Source organism: Ambystoma mexicanum, chromosome 5p, assembly GCF_040938575.1.
Source record: "Ambystoma mexicanum isolate Mex_15411 chromosome 5p, UKY_AmexF1_1, whole genome shotgun sequence".
NCBI lineage: Eukaryota > Metazoa > Chordata > Amphibia > Caudata > Ambystomatidae > Ambystoma > Ambystoma mexicanum.
The window spans coordinates 520,764,342-520,778,307 of record NC_090930.1 but is presented as its reverse complement, the minus strand read 5'-3'; the positions used below and the strand labels follow the sequence as shown (position 1 = coordinate 520,778,307).

The 13,966-nt window shown below is 47.5% G+C and overlaps 1 protein-coding gene across 2 annotated transcripts in view; it reads left to right on the top strand.

Moving 5' to 3' along the window:
* Positions 1–13,966, top strand: part of HDX (highly divergent homeobox) — a 571,608-nt gene that overhangs the window by 480,355 nt on the left and 77,287 nt on the right. The window lies entirely within an intron of this gene.

Here is a 13,966-nt window from a genome sequence, read left to right as displayed (position 1 = left end):
GTAGAGAATCCAGACTTAAAAATATCCTAAAAGTAACACAGAACTATATACTACTTCAATCATTGTGAATGTAAGCAGTACAATAATTGACATGGGATCAGTGGTGTCATACATGCAAGAATTCTGTTTGTTTTGCTTGTCGATCAAGAATATTGCAGTATAGTGGCCTAGACAAGACCATACAAAAGCAAAGATAAGTGAGGTTAATAACAGGAGAAAGACACACTAAGGTAGGCAGATGGGTTAGGGATGAGTACCACCCAATACTATCTTTAAGTACATGTTTGGGTCATTGTCTCCAGAGGCCATACTAATCAAAAGATCTCACCAAATCTGACAATATTTTACTGAAGATTTTCTATCCATTACTGCTAGTCTTAACAAATCAGCAGTTTCATCTGGCTAGCACCACGTCTTCCACAATGTCATGATCACTCGTTTTGCTCATGTCACTGCCCTAATGAGCAATTTTATCTTTTCTCCTTGTAATGTGTTGAGCATGTGTGTAGAGCTGAGGATGACAGTCCGAGGATTAATCTATATTTATAAAAGTGAACCTGTTAGGACCCTATGGACAATACTTGCTTCATGGCATTTGAACACCCCACCCTGTTCCCTGGATTTCAACAAAAGTTAATTTGTTTGTGGCTTGGGGAAGTGTTGTTCCTTTACAATTCTACACTTGCTACATGACATTTGGACATCCAACCCCTTTCCCCAGATTTTAGCACATTGACACATGAGATGGTTGCCTGAAATCTGTGTAAGATCAATGTGGTCATAGAAGGACTGGTCTTCAACCCTAGAATGCACGGTTTCTGGGACATTTGCACTGCAATGCGCCGCGCCAGGGTGAGGCAACAGGTGGGGTGAGAGCACAGTAGGTCTCAGTATGCCCCAGCACACCAACTCTCACCTCCCCCCAACGTGTGCTCTGGGGTATGTCACCCAGCCCATTATCAGTGCAGTTTACTTCAGAGTGCAAAGCACATCAAGCGATAAGCGTATCGGAACAGCGACCTACAGGATCATTGATTTTCAACAATTGATGAGTGTTGTCATTTCTGTCCACAGAACCCATTCAGAGAAATGGTACTTTTTGCTAGTGTCAACTGTTTTACCATATAATAGACCAACACGTTTGGGCACCTCCACCCAGAAGATATTCTTCTGACATGATCATGTGGGGTGAAAACAAAATGTGTTGCATGATATAATGCAGCATACAGGGACTTGTCATAAGAACACAAGGCTTGCAAGATTTGAAACAAATCAGAAGCCATCTCAGCTGGCACTTGAAATGCAAGAAAAGAAAACGAGAAGGGAAAATAAGTTGACTGCGCGTTTACATTTCTATTGTGTATGCACAATTAGTAATGTAGACTACATTGAAACTGTAATAAGGGAACCTACTGATATGCCTCTATGCTTCTAACTTACAAGTTCAGCTTCAAACCCCAATAATTTTATACTCACTACCCAGCTGCAACTTTATCTACCCACTAATGATATTTATGACCTTGATTACCTAGGTTGGATAGAGCATGATCTATTAATTAATATTATAATGCTTTCTTTTTATCACTGCATTGATGAAGTCAAGAATCTTTTAGTGTATTCTTGTATTGAATAATATGCAATCACAATCCTACAAAATATCTGCTGTGTTGTGGGAGGGGGCATTCTCTTCTCTGGGAATCTTGTCTCCCGCAGCGCTATGGATTAAAGATTTTCTGAATATAACCTGACCCAAATTTATCTCGGAGATTATTTTGCACAAATAATGATTGTGCTGTGCAGACTTGAATTGTTCAGGCGCCTCATCAAATTGAGAGATGGAGTTCTTGAGAAAACAGTCATCTTATAAACCTCTTTCAGATTGCTGTAAAACATTCCTTTTTAAAAGTAGAAGTTAAACGTCTCGATGACATAATGACTTTGTAGCAAAATCCAAGTTGGATGCACAAACGGAGATGTTAGACAAGATTGTATGCATTACCCTTTGGGTGCACTACAACAACCCTGACCTCCTGACGATAGGAACACAGCTTTTGGTATAAGTCTGTACTAAACCGGTTGGTAGCGTATATGAGCAGCCAGGCTTATCTCAAGAGGGGTCAGTGTGAGCAGTGGGGGAGTTACACAGTGACACGTATTCAAATAAACTCTTATACTCAGGGTTTCTTGATTAAACAATTATTAATGTATTTAACAGTCAGTTTGAGTAAGCCTCCTGCAAAAGGGGCAATATAATAGTAACACACAAATACACTCCAAAATACAAACTTTTAGTTTCTCTAAATCAGCAAGTACCCATTTGGGATGGCACACCCACTTCTTACACCATCAGGTGACTTAAATAGCTAGGACACTGTGGACATTAATATATCACTGTTGCATTTAGAGCAATACTTGGAATATGTCAAAGAAAAAGGTTATTAGAATAAAACAAGAGATCTTACATATATTCTGAAGCAGGTAAGTACTTCTGGAAACACCCAATGCAAAGTAAGTTAACACCTTCGCGCACCGAGCGGAAGTACCTGGAAGTACCTCTTTGCCTCAGGGTGCTCTTTCCCCACTGTGGACTTGCTTTATGATATGATATTTTATTTGTATTGCACTCGTACACAAGTGTTTCAATGTTTGGCAATGTTGTGAACATACACAAGTCTGAAGAGTTACTTTGGCTCCCTATTGCTTACTTTTGTTAAGCCACGCCCATTTCCAGGCTAAGATACAAAATTGCCTGTTCGCGCGCGCCAGTGCGTGCGCACCGAGCGGAAGTACCTTGAAGTACCCCTGCCTCAGGACGCTCTTTCCCCACTGTGAACTTGCTTTGCGGTGTTGTGAACATACACAAGTCTTTGGAGAGTTAATCTGGCTCCCTATTGCTTACTTTTGTTAAGCCACGCCCACTTTCCAGGCTAAGCTACAAAATTGCCTATTCGCGTGCACCGAGCAGAAGTACCTCTTTGCCTCTTCGCCGCGGAGTCGGGGCAACAAGGTCTTCCAATGCTTATGGCTACTTCTGGCGGTTGCATTGAAATGATTCCCCGCACATTGAAATCCGGCATGCCCTGCATCAACCTGCCTGCTTTGCCAGTAAGCGGTAAAGCTGCACAGCTGATTGCAGTGCGCTTGAGCGACTCAAGTTATTCATGTTGTACACCCTTGGGACGCAAACTCGTAAAGCATTTAGAGCGCCCCGAGTGGAATCAAGAACTCTGATATCAGAGCTTTCTGCAGTGACACGCTCTCAACCCATACAGCTAAGTTTGCGAGCGTGCCGGGTGAGCAATCCAGTACTAATGAGCGTATGGGAGGAAGGCAGGATGCTGTGCGAGTAGAGAACGTCAGCCATCACTCAAACACCCACTGCTGCCCTTAAAGACACCGAACTTAGATGCTCAAATGGAAACCAACAAGGACGTTTTGTTGTCTGATACTGCGATGTGAAACATGGTGCCATCAGCAGTAAAAACAGCTGAGCCCAATTCGTCAGTAAAGTCAACTGCAGCTGATGAGGCAGTGATCGATTTAGATCCTAATGACTGTTTTTTCAGTTAAAACGTTACCCGAAAATGTGTCTGGTTCACCTGTGATGTTCCCTGATGTCAGCTACAGCACTACAGATTCAGCCATTTCTTTCATCCCACCCCACGGAGACCCGAAGCAAAACTCTGTGGGGTTAAGTTTGAATTCTAAATTGAGCCTTCAGCACCATGTCACCAACCCGAAAGCGACAGTAACTTCTGTTGCTTGCCAAACTGATATAGAGCAACAGCACAAAACTCTTAACACCAGCATTTGAACACTGTGGGAGAAAAATTGATACAAATATGCCATTAACATTCATAGATAACGTAATCTACCAGGGCCTGGCAGCTGATATAAACTCAATTAATCCGAGCACTTCAACCCTTAATCTGTCACAATCAGTTGACCCTGTGGTAGGGAAAAAGAAAACTTACAAGCTATTCACTCCAGGTATCCCCACTAAAAGTAAAAAGATTGCGTCAGCGAAATTCACCAAAAATCACAAACTAGTTAAGAGCTCAGGGAGTTCTACATCGAAACAATTATTATTATTTTTTTTATAAATGTTTATTTTTGAACAAGGCAGGAAAACATTATATTCACTTGCGGTCAACATTCAGTATGCATTATTACACAAGAGTACTGCTTCCCCCCAACCCCTCCCTGAGTTCATCCCGTAGTTCATTCCCCTTCCTCCTGTTCCTGTCCCTGTGGGGCGGGCCAGCTCTCTAGGACCCTCCTGGCCAGCTGAGTTTTGTATGTTAATGCTGGAAAGTCTCGATCAAATTCAAGGAACGGGTTCCAAATGTTCTGGAAGCGGTGGAGAAGGCCTGCTCTGGCCGCGGTCACCTTCTCTACTATGAGTACATCCCACAGTTTCACCCACCACAAGGGCAGGAGTGGGCCTTCCACCGACTTCCATGTGCGGGCCACCACTATTCTACCCGCCGACAGGCAATGGGACAGCAGTGGGACAGCAGTTTAGCTTTAGGGCCTGTGCATGGGTAAATCCCTGGGACCGGGGCGCCCAAGAGAATAGGTTTGGGCTCTAATGGGAGTGTAATGTGCGTGATTTCTGCAATGACTGCTAGGCATTCTTTCCAGAAGTTCTGGGTCTTGGGAAAAGTCCACCACATGTGGAAAAAGGGTCCTACTTGGCCACATCGTCTCCAGCAGGCCGGGCCCACCGAATGATTCATGTGGTGCAGTCTTAAAGGGGGGGTAGTACCAGCATAGTAAGATTTTGTGGGCGCATTCTCTATTTGTAACACAGGTGGATGCTGATTGGATGCGGGACCAGATGTCCACCCAGGCTTGGTCCTCTATGGGGTGTCCCAGGTCTGCCTCCCACTGTGCCATGGCCCGGGATTTGGAGGTGAGTAAGTCTTTTTGGAGATGCTTATATAATGTTGAGATCTTACCTCTGAGTGGAAGGTTTTTGAGAGTAAGTTTTATGGGTGTGGGAAGACGGGTTGCTGCTTGGCGTATCTGTGAGTGGGAACACCAGTGCCGCAGTTGGAGTTAAGTGAACCTGTCCGTTTCTTGAAGGTGGAAGCTATCTTTACATTGTTCGTAAGAGAGTGGTTGTCCTCCCTTGAAGAGTTATCCTATGGTCTCCAATCCCCCCTTGATCCAGTTTTTGAAGTTTTAAGGAGCTGTTCCCGGGGAAAAGGCAGGGTTCAGGAAGACCGGGGATGAGGGGTTAAGTCCCCTTGGGATTTTCTTCTGCTTCAGCGTCTTATCCCATATGGCAACAGTATGCCTGGTGGTCAGTAATAGCTCCTGCCATGGTCGTCTGGTCGCCGGTGGGATGTGGGGAAGGAAGTGTAGGGTAAGGGCTAGGCTCGATTGTTCCATGTCCACCCATCTAGGGCGATTGTTAATTGTTTGCCATGCTTGGGTGCATGCTAGTTGGGCTGCTATCTGGTATTTCTGGAGGTCAGGGACCCCCAGGCCACCAAGTCTTGCATTCCCCATCATTGAGTCTCTTGGTAATCTGGCTTTTTTCCCCCTCCAGATGAATTGCAGCATTTTCCTCTGTAGGTTCTGAAGTGCGGGGGTTGGGATCATCACTGGGAGGGCTGAACATGTATACAGAAATCTTGGAAGCAGGTTCATTTTACATGCTGTGATCCTGCCCATCAGGGAGATCTCCTGGGATGCCCAGCGCTTCAGGTCGGACTCCAGTTCTCGGAAGAGCAGAGGGAAGTTCATGCGGTAGACATCTGTCGGTTTAGCCGGAATCTGGATCCCCCAAGTAGTTGATAGCCTTAGTTTTCCATCGGGCACATTTGAATTAGGTCTTCTCGCTCTCTCAGTGAAATCCTTATTACCAGCGCTGCTGATTTATTGAAGTTAATAGTGAAGCCTGTGACCCTTCCATAGTTGTTTAGCTCGGCCAAGGCGTGTGCCAAGGAACTGCGGGGGTCAGTGATGCTTAAAAGGACATCGTCTGCGTAGAGGGCCAGTTTATGGTGCGAGGGCCCTACTTGGAGCCCCTTAATTGAGTGGTTCAGCCTAATCTTTTGGGCGAAAGGCTCCATGATCAAGGCAAATAGGAGTGGAGACAGTGGACATCCCTGTCTCGTTCCACAGGTCAGCGTGATGGGGGCCGAGAGATTGCCATTGATTCTAAGTAGGGTTCTGGGTGCTTTGTAGTTGGCTAGAATCATTGTGCGGAATTCCGGCCCAAATCCAAAAGACTCTAGGGTAAGCCTCATAAATATCCAGTCCACCTTATCAAATGCCTTGGTTGCGTCCAGTGCCATGAGTGCCATCCCTCTTTCTCCACGTATGGCTAGATCCACCAAATTCAGAGCTCTGCAGATATTGTCCGCCGTAGATCGGTTCTTCAGAAAGCCGCACTGGTCGGGCTGAATTATATCCGGGAGGATGTGAGCTAGTCGAGTCGCCAGAATTTTAGAGTAGATATTATTGGCGTCAATGTTGAGGAGGGCGATGGGTCTATATGAGGCTGGACATCTTGGGTCGCCTCCAGGTTTGGGGAGCAGGATGGTGATTTACTCTTGCATGGAGGGGGTTGTCACGCCGGTCACTCTAAAGGAGTTGAACAGCTGTACCAGTGGGGCGAGTAGTTGGTGCTTGAAAACCCTGTAGAACCTCGTTGTGTAGCCATCTGGGCCTGGCACACGAGATTTAAGAGATTTTATAGCCTCATCTACCTCCTCAGTAGAAATTGGTGCGTTCAGGAGGTCTCGCGTGGCGTCCGGGATTCAAGGGAGTGCTGCTTTGTAAAGATATTCCCTTTGTTCGCTCACGTCCCGTGGTGGATCGGTCATTATCTGTTTCAGATGTTCAGCTGCCAGGCGTTGTTTGTCTTGTTCTGCGTATTGGATTCGACCATGTGTGTCTCTGAGCCCAATAACCGTGTTGTTTCGTTTTGCTTTGGCTAGTTTGACCACCAGTGGCTTATTTGCTTTATTGTTTTTGGTGTAATAGAATTGCTTGGCCTTGGCCATTTGGTGTGCTGTGTGTTTGGCGAAGTGGGCCTCAATCTTCTTCTGTGACGTGCGAATGGCTCGTTGGGTTCTCGGGACCATCCTTTTTCTTTGAGTTTGCTCCGCCTTCCGGAGGTCTTCTTCGAGGGCTAAGCAGGTTTGACGTCTGGCTTTGTGGATGGCAACTTCCCGTGCTATTAACTCCCCCCTCACGACCGCTTTCATAACGTCCCAAGTGTTGGTGGGCGATGTGTCAGTTACAGGGTTTTCCAGAAAGAAATTCTTGATTGTGGTGGCGATCGAGTCCCTAAGCGGCATTTCTTTGAGAATTGGATCATAGAGTGTCCATCTACGTCGGGCCGGGTGGGGAGGGCCCTGGATTCGGATTTCCAAGGACACTGGACCATGGTCCGACAGAATCCGTGGGCCTATGGAGACCTCATTGGTGAATGAGAGAATTTGGGGGGAGACCAGAAGGAGATCGTTCTTTGAAAATGTTCTGTGGACGTGTGAGTAGAATGAAAAGTCTTTTTCGGAGCGGTGGAGAACCCTCGACGCGTCTACCACATCCAGAGTCCTGAATAGCTGTAGTAGTGCCAAAGCTAAGGTGAAGTCCCCAGATGATGGGGGGTGGGACTTGGCTATTGTAGGGTCCGGCATTCCGTTGAAGTCGCCCCCAATGATAACTTGGCCTTCGAGGAAGGAGGGGAGAGCAGCATATAGGGCCTCGTAGAAGGAGGCTTGAGCCGAATTAGGAGCATATATCGACACAAAGGAGTATAGTTCCCCAAGTAGAAGGCATTTCACAGCAACGAACCGGCCCTCCGGGCAGAGCTTTGTGTCGAGAATCTGGGAGTCCACCCCCTTCCTGAGGAGAATGGCTGTGCCCCCTTTTTTGGAGTTTCCAGATGCAACAAATTGTTTCGGGAAGAGACGAGAGCGTAGACGTCCAAAGTCGGCTGGTAATGAGTGCGTTTCCTGCAGCATGGCTACCGCCGCCCCTTCATTCTGAAGTTTTTGCAATATTGACTTGCGTTTGGCTGGGGAGTTTAGACCTCTGACATTCAGCGCTAACCCTACCACTATCCATTGTGGCGTCCCACAAGGGTCCTGCACTGCCCCTACCTTATACAACATCTTCACCCACCCACCGTTCAATGACCTGGACCGTCGTCACATAGCTTACACAAATTATGCTGACGACACGCAAGTCCTGCTCCCTCTCACAGGGATCTATGAACATGACGCAGCAGCATTAACCAAGATCTATACAGCCATCCAAACATGGATGGCAGCCAACGGCCTCTGCCTCAACGGGGACAAAACAGAGATCCTACTAGTTGGCACCAAAGAAACTCTAAACAAACTCCCACCGCGGTACAAATCCTTCAACATAGACAACTCCACCATCACAGTCTCCACTGCAGTTAAAACGTTAGGAGTATACCTTGACTCCACTCTTTCCTTGACACGACAAGTCAATGCCATAGCCTCCTCTGCTGCACTTACCACTAAGGTAATCAACGCTGTCAAACCCTTCCTATCCACTAAAAACTGCCTGGCCATAGCCATAGCCAGAGCCACAGTAGGCACCAAATTAGATTACTGCAACACTCTCTTCCTAGGTACGTCTTCACAAAACCTAAAAAAAATGCAAGTAACACAAAACAATGCCCTAAGAGCAGCCCTAAGCATCCCTAAAAGGGAGCACATCTCTCAAGCCAGGAAAGAAGCTCACTGGCTACCCATAAAAGAAAGGATACTATTCAAATCCATGGCCATCACCCACAGATGCCTCTCCGCCAAGGCTCCCCCCCTATCTTTCTGAAAGAATCACTCTTAACTCATCCATCAGACCCACCAGGTCACATTTGACAAACCAGATATATGTACCCACATTCAAAAGAAGGAAAGCCGGTGGGTCTAGCTTTCAACACCTAGCACCTAAAAATTGGAACGCACTCCCTACCGCGCTAAGGAACGAAAACTCATACCACGCCTTCTGTAAAGTACTTAAAACCTCGCTGTTTAACTAACTCCATCCTATCCTACTGTACTTAATTAAGCACAACTGTAAGTATATATGCATGAATGCTCTGCACTGTATCTGTATTTACTCCATGTACGCCTGTAACAAGTAAGTTTGCTTTCAGTGCCACGATGTCCATGGGCAGATGTGCGCTATACAAATGCAAATAAATAAAAAAAAAATTAAAAAATTCTGTGAGACGAAGTTCAGGGTGGAGTGGTCTGGAACGCTAGACGAGGGAGTCGTCATGTCTGGTGGGTGTGCGGGGGACGAGGTTGTGTCAGCCAGCATCTCGTGGGTACTGTGGATGCGTGCTTCCCGGCCATTGAGATTTTTGCTCCAGCCTCCAACAGGGAGGTGGAGATTTAACTGTGGGGGGTGGCAGGTTTATGTGTCCAGCACCCCCCTTGGCCAACATGGCCACGTAACTATTCATAGCCAACATGGCTAAACTTGTAGGTATCGCCTTCAAAGGATATAGATGGGTTGATCCTCGGAAGCGGGCATGGGCCGTGGGGTGGGGCCCGCCGCCCCCACCGTCGGGGTCTTCTTTCGTTTCTTATGGATGGTGAGGTTCCTTTAGGTGTGGCTACTTCTTTCTGAACCTCGGGACTTTGTGCCAAGAGTTTGCCTTAGTGATGGGCGATTTCGGGAGGTCTGAGACAGAGGCCCTCTCAGAGTTCATGGGTGACCGTGCGTCAGGGGGTGTCGGGTTCATGATCTTTTCAGCGTCTTCCAGGTGGCTGATTCTTCTTTGAGTGCCTTTGTAGGAGAACTGTAGGGCCGTGGGGAAGAGCCATCAATACCGAATTTGTTGTTCTTGTAGAAAGACAGCTAGGGGTCGAAGGGCTCGTTTTTTCTGGAGAGTGAGGATGGATAAATCTTGGTAAATTTGGATGGGGGTGCTCTGAAAAGTTATTTCATCACGAGAGCGACTGATTGCAGAAATGGCTTCCTTTGTCGTGAAGAAGTGCACTCTGGTTATGACGTCTGGTGGAGAGTCCGTTTCCACTCCCCGGCGAGGGCGCATCCTGTGAGTGCGGTCCAGGAGGAGTTGTGACTTATCGAAATCCGGTAGAAGAGCTTGGAATTGGTCCCCCACATATTCCGCCAGGTTTCTATCCGGAACTGAGGTTGGGACCCCTCGGATGCGCAGGTTGTTGCGTCAGGCTCTGTTTTCTAGGTCTTCTTGTTTAAATTCTAATATTTCACATTTATCCTGGAGGAGTTTGATTGAGTGCTGAACCTACGCCAGGGTCGATGCTTGGTTCTGTGTACGGTCTTCCAATTCTCTTAGCCTCTGTTCGGCATCTGTTACCCTTTGGTCTGTGTTTTCCAGTTTGGTAGACAATTCCAGCATGCATGATCTGAATTCTGATTTAATGTCCGCCATGAAAGCCTTAATATCATTTTTCGTAGCAAGGTTACCCTTATCCTCTGGGGCTGCTAGATGGGTGGAACCAGGGGGTTCTTGTTTTTAGACGTATCCGTCGCCATCAGCATTGTTGCAATGTCTGCGTTTTTGCCGGTCTTGGCTTGTTTGGACATCTCGTTCACCCCGGCAAAACGGGGCTTATGTGTACCCCGGAGTAGAGGGGAAGATCAGTGCGGTGTTAGGGGCCAAAGAGTCACAGTGGGTGGATGGGGGGGGGGGGTTGCAGAAGGAGGGCCGAGGCGCCCCAGGAAGATGGAGGATCTTTTCGTGTGTCAGGTAGGTAAGGGGGTAGTTGTGTCTGGCTGCCCCCTCTTAGTTGCTGATGGGAGCTCACCAGGCCTGCTCAATCCCTGCTGCGTAGCTCCTAACTTGTCTCCAGAGTTGTAGCTTGTCCCACCCGGAAGCTGAGCGGAGCTGTAGTAGGGGGAGATAGGGGGAATCAAATTTTACCATGTCTGGGCGTAGGGTGGGGGCTCCAGCGGCCCAGCGGGGGCCCCCCTTCTGTTGGCGGCCTCTTCCGATGGTGGGGAGGGGGTATTGCTATAGGCTGCTAAGGATGGTGGCCGCTGCTGGCTGAGGTGGTTCAGTACGGGAAGGCACTGGAGCAGCGCCGCCGATGTCCTCCCTCCCCCGGCTCAACTCCACTCCAGGCCGGGGCTGCTTCTTATTGTTGTTGGCACGGCAAGCCGCGTCCGAAGCGGAATCCTCCCAGCACTCCCCGGCCCTCCAGGGCGTGGTTGCTGGCAGGGCCGCCGGGACGTCCTCAAGGGCCCCTTCTCTCCGATCACGGGCGCACTGCCGCCAGCACCCTGCAGCTGGAGACAGGGGGCCCGCGTGCCTCAGCTAGGCCGCTAGGCCGCGTCGGGCTGTTGTCGTGGCCTCATCGTTGCCCGCAGAGACAGGGCAGGGAGGAGCAAGAGGGGGGGCAATCCCCAACGAGGAGAGTTATATATGTGGGGGTCGGCGTGCTGGAAGGGGACCGCTGCGAAGATCCCCCGGGGGCAGGCGCTCCCCCCCCTTCTTTTCGCCGCTCCTCGGCCTCTGCAATCCTCTGAGCCCTCGTCCGCCATCTTGGAGAAAGGTGCGGGCGGGGAGCTCAAAGCTTTGTATTTCTGCGGCTTGTCTCCAGAAGACTCCAGAAGCGCGGCCACCACTGCAGCAGGCTTTCACCAAGCCTCGGTTATATTTCGGTCCATCATCCTAGCCTAAGATTGGCCCCAATTTGTCGCGGCAGCGGGCATCCCACGGAGGCCGTCAAAGGAGCGACCGCATCGTCGGCGCTCCAGGCCACGCCCCATTGAAACAATTTTTTAAGGCAATCATGCTGCCCAGAAAGAGCGTTTCACTTGCTTCCCAAGCTGTTAAGAAAAAATACTTACAGCAGTCACAAGCGAAAAAAAGGGGAGATAATTCGTCCAAACCTGTGCATGTGCTTGATTACCCGCTTTTGGATGAACTGGTAAAAGAAGTTACCAACTAGAAGACCACAAATGCTGAATCCACAAAGAGAAGTTCATCAACTATCTCCAAAGACCCATCAAGTAACAAACCAACTAATGTAAGTAACGGAAAGGCGATTGATATGCACAGAGTAGAAATCTGCAAGGCAGTGGACGTCTATATGGCGGGCCACACAGCACTAGCTTCTGTAGCTCTAGGCACCAAAAATGGACCCTTGCTGGTGGGAGAGTTACCCACTGGAGCTAAACCACTCCACATTGAGTGGGATCAAGGTGTGAAGCAGCAGCTCCATACATCTGGATAATTTCTGACGGAACACTTTATGTCAGTCCCAGTAGTTGTACTGTATAAGAATCCTGCAGCAAACCTCCCAACAGTGACACTGGTATCCCATGCACCTCTAATTCCCCAGGGCACACTTCCGAGTTTGGGCAATATCACAGCTCCACCGGACAGCTCAGGGGCCCTCATGCTATTGAGAGCGCTTTGGGTAACTTCAAGGAGCAAAGCACTCTCAATAGACAAATTGAGAGGACCAACCCATACAAACGTTATCTGGTTAGTGGTGCCAACCCTCTGATTCGTAAACAACCTGCTTCTCATTCCTTGGTGTTGGCCTGTAAACCCTCTCCCGCCATCCAATATGACCTCAATCGAAGGTCAGTGATGGCTATATTCTCAGATGTAGATCAGCTAGAGGATATCATATCCACTGATATCGCATTGGTTGAATTCACAGATAATACACATTTAAATTCTGTCAGACTGTGGATGAACTTGCGAGTAGTCTAAAATTTAATCTGGCAATCAAAGGGCACTTTATCTAAATTGGGCTTTATCTTATCTGTGGATGTGGCCCCGCTTGGAGAGCTTCCCTCCGATAAGAAAGAATTTCAATCTGAACAAATCAAAACTGTAGCGAGTACCAAAGCTAATAGTGTCCAACAAAATGTCAAGCAATGTCAATGCAACAGCAGTTAACGCTAACTAGTCTCTCTATTTTACAATTATGACATCTCTCTCTTAAGTTGGAACACAAGAGGCTTTAAACATCTGCTAAATAATGACCAAAGCAACATAGGCAAATTCAACATAGTTTTACTGCAGGAAACATGGTTGACTCAGCCTCCAGTTTGGGACAACCATGATATACACCTAAATCCGGCTCAAACCCCTCAAAGGGAGACCATCCTCGGGCTTACTCATAGCTGTAAAAAGAGTCAAGGGATTTTCATCCGAGTTCTGGGCAGCTCCTAATAAGTATATGCTGCTAATAAACCTAAAGACACAGGATATTGTCTATGCCGTACTTAACATATACTGGAATCCAGTGGCATTGCCGGATGACTGTTTTTTTTAGAGATTTGAATGCTCTGTTGGACCTAGCGGCTGCAGATCAAAAGACATCCCACCTCATATTAGCTGGTGATTTGAACCTCAACTGTTTTGACTTGATCAACTCGTACAATAAGGAGAGACTGCATTGGTGGAACTTGCTGGTTGAATCTCGAGGCTTATGATGGGGCTTTTGATTTGGACAAACCTCCAGAGCAAACATGGGGCCAAGGCGCCAGTGCAATGACTATATCTATGTCAATAATGTTATTTTGCCATTAAGAAATTTTGTGTGGTAAAATCTCTTATGAGTGACCATAAAATGTTAACAGCAAAATGGGAAGGGAAAGCTGGAAATCTAGTTAGTGAGGTTCTGCAACAAAAAGGATGTCTAGTGGTTAACTCTGGAAAGAATCACCTCTGATGGTAGGAAGATGCTCTGTTTTACTTCAACCAATACTTAACTAAATCATTGAGTAGTGGAGTAACACAATTGGAAAGTGGGGAATAGTATATAGCAAAATGATGCATCTATTCCAGCATACGAAATTAAATAGGACTAGGCAACATCATTCGCATATATATATATGATAATGTTGTAAGAACAATAAATACGTTATACCAAGCAGAATTGAGAAAGCTTGCCCATTGTCCCCCGACCACCACAGACGAGCTCTCGAAGAAAATCAGAGCTGATTATAAATACTG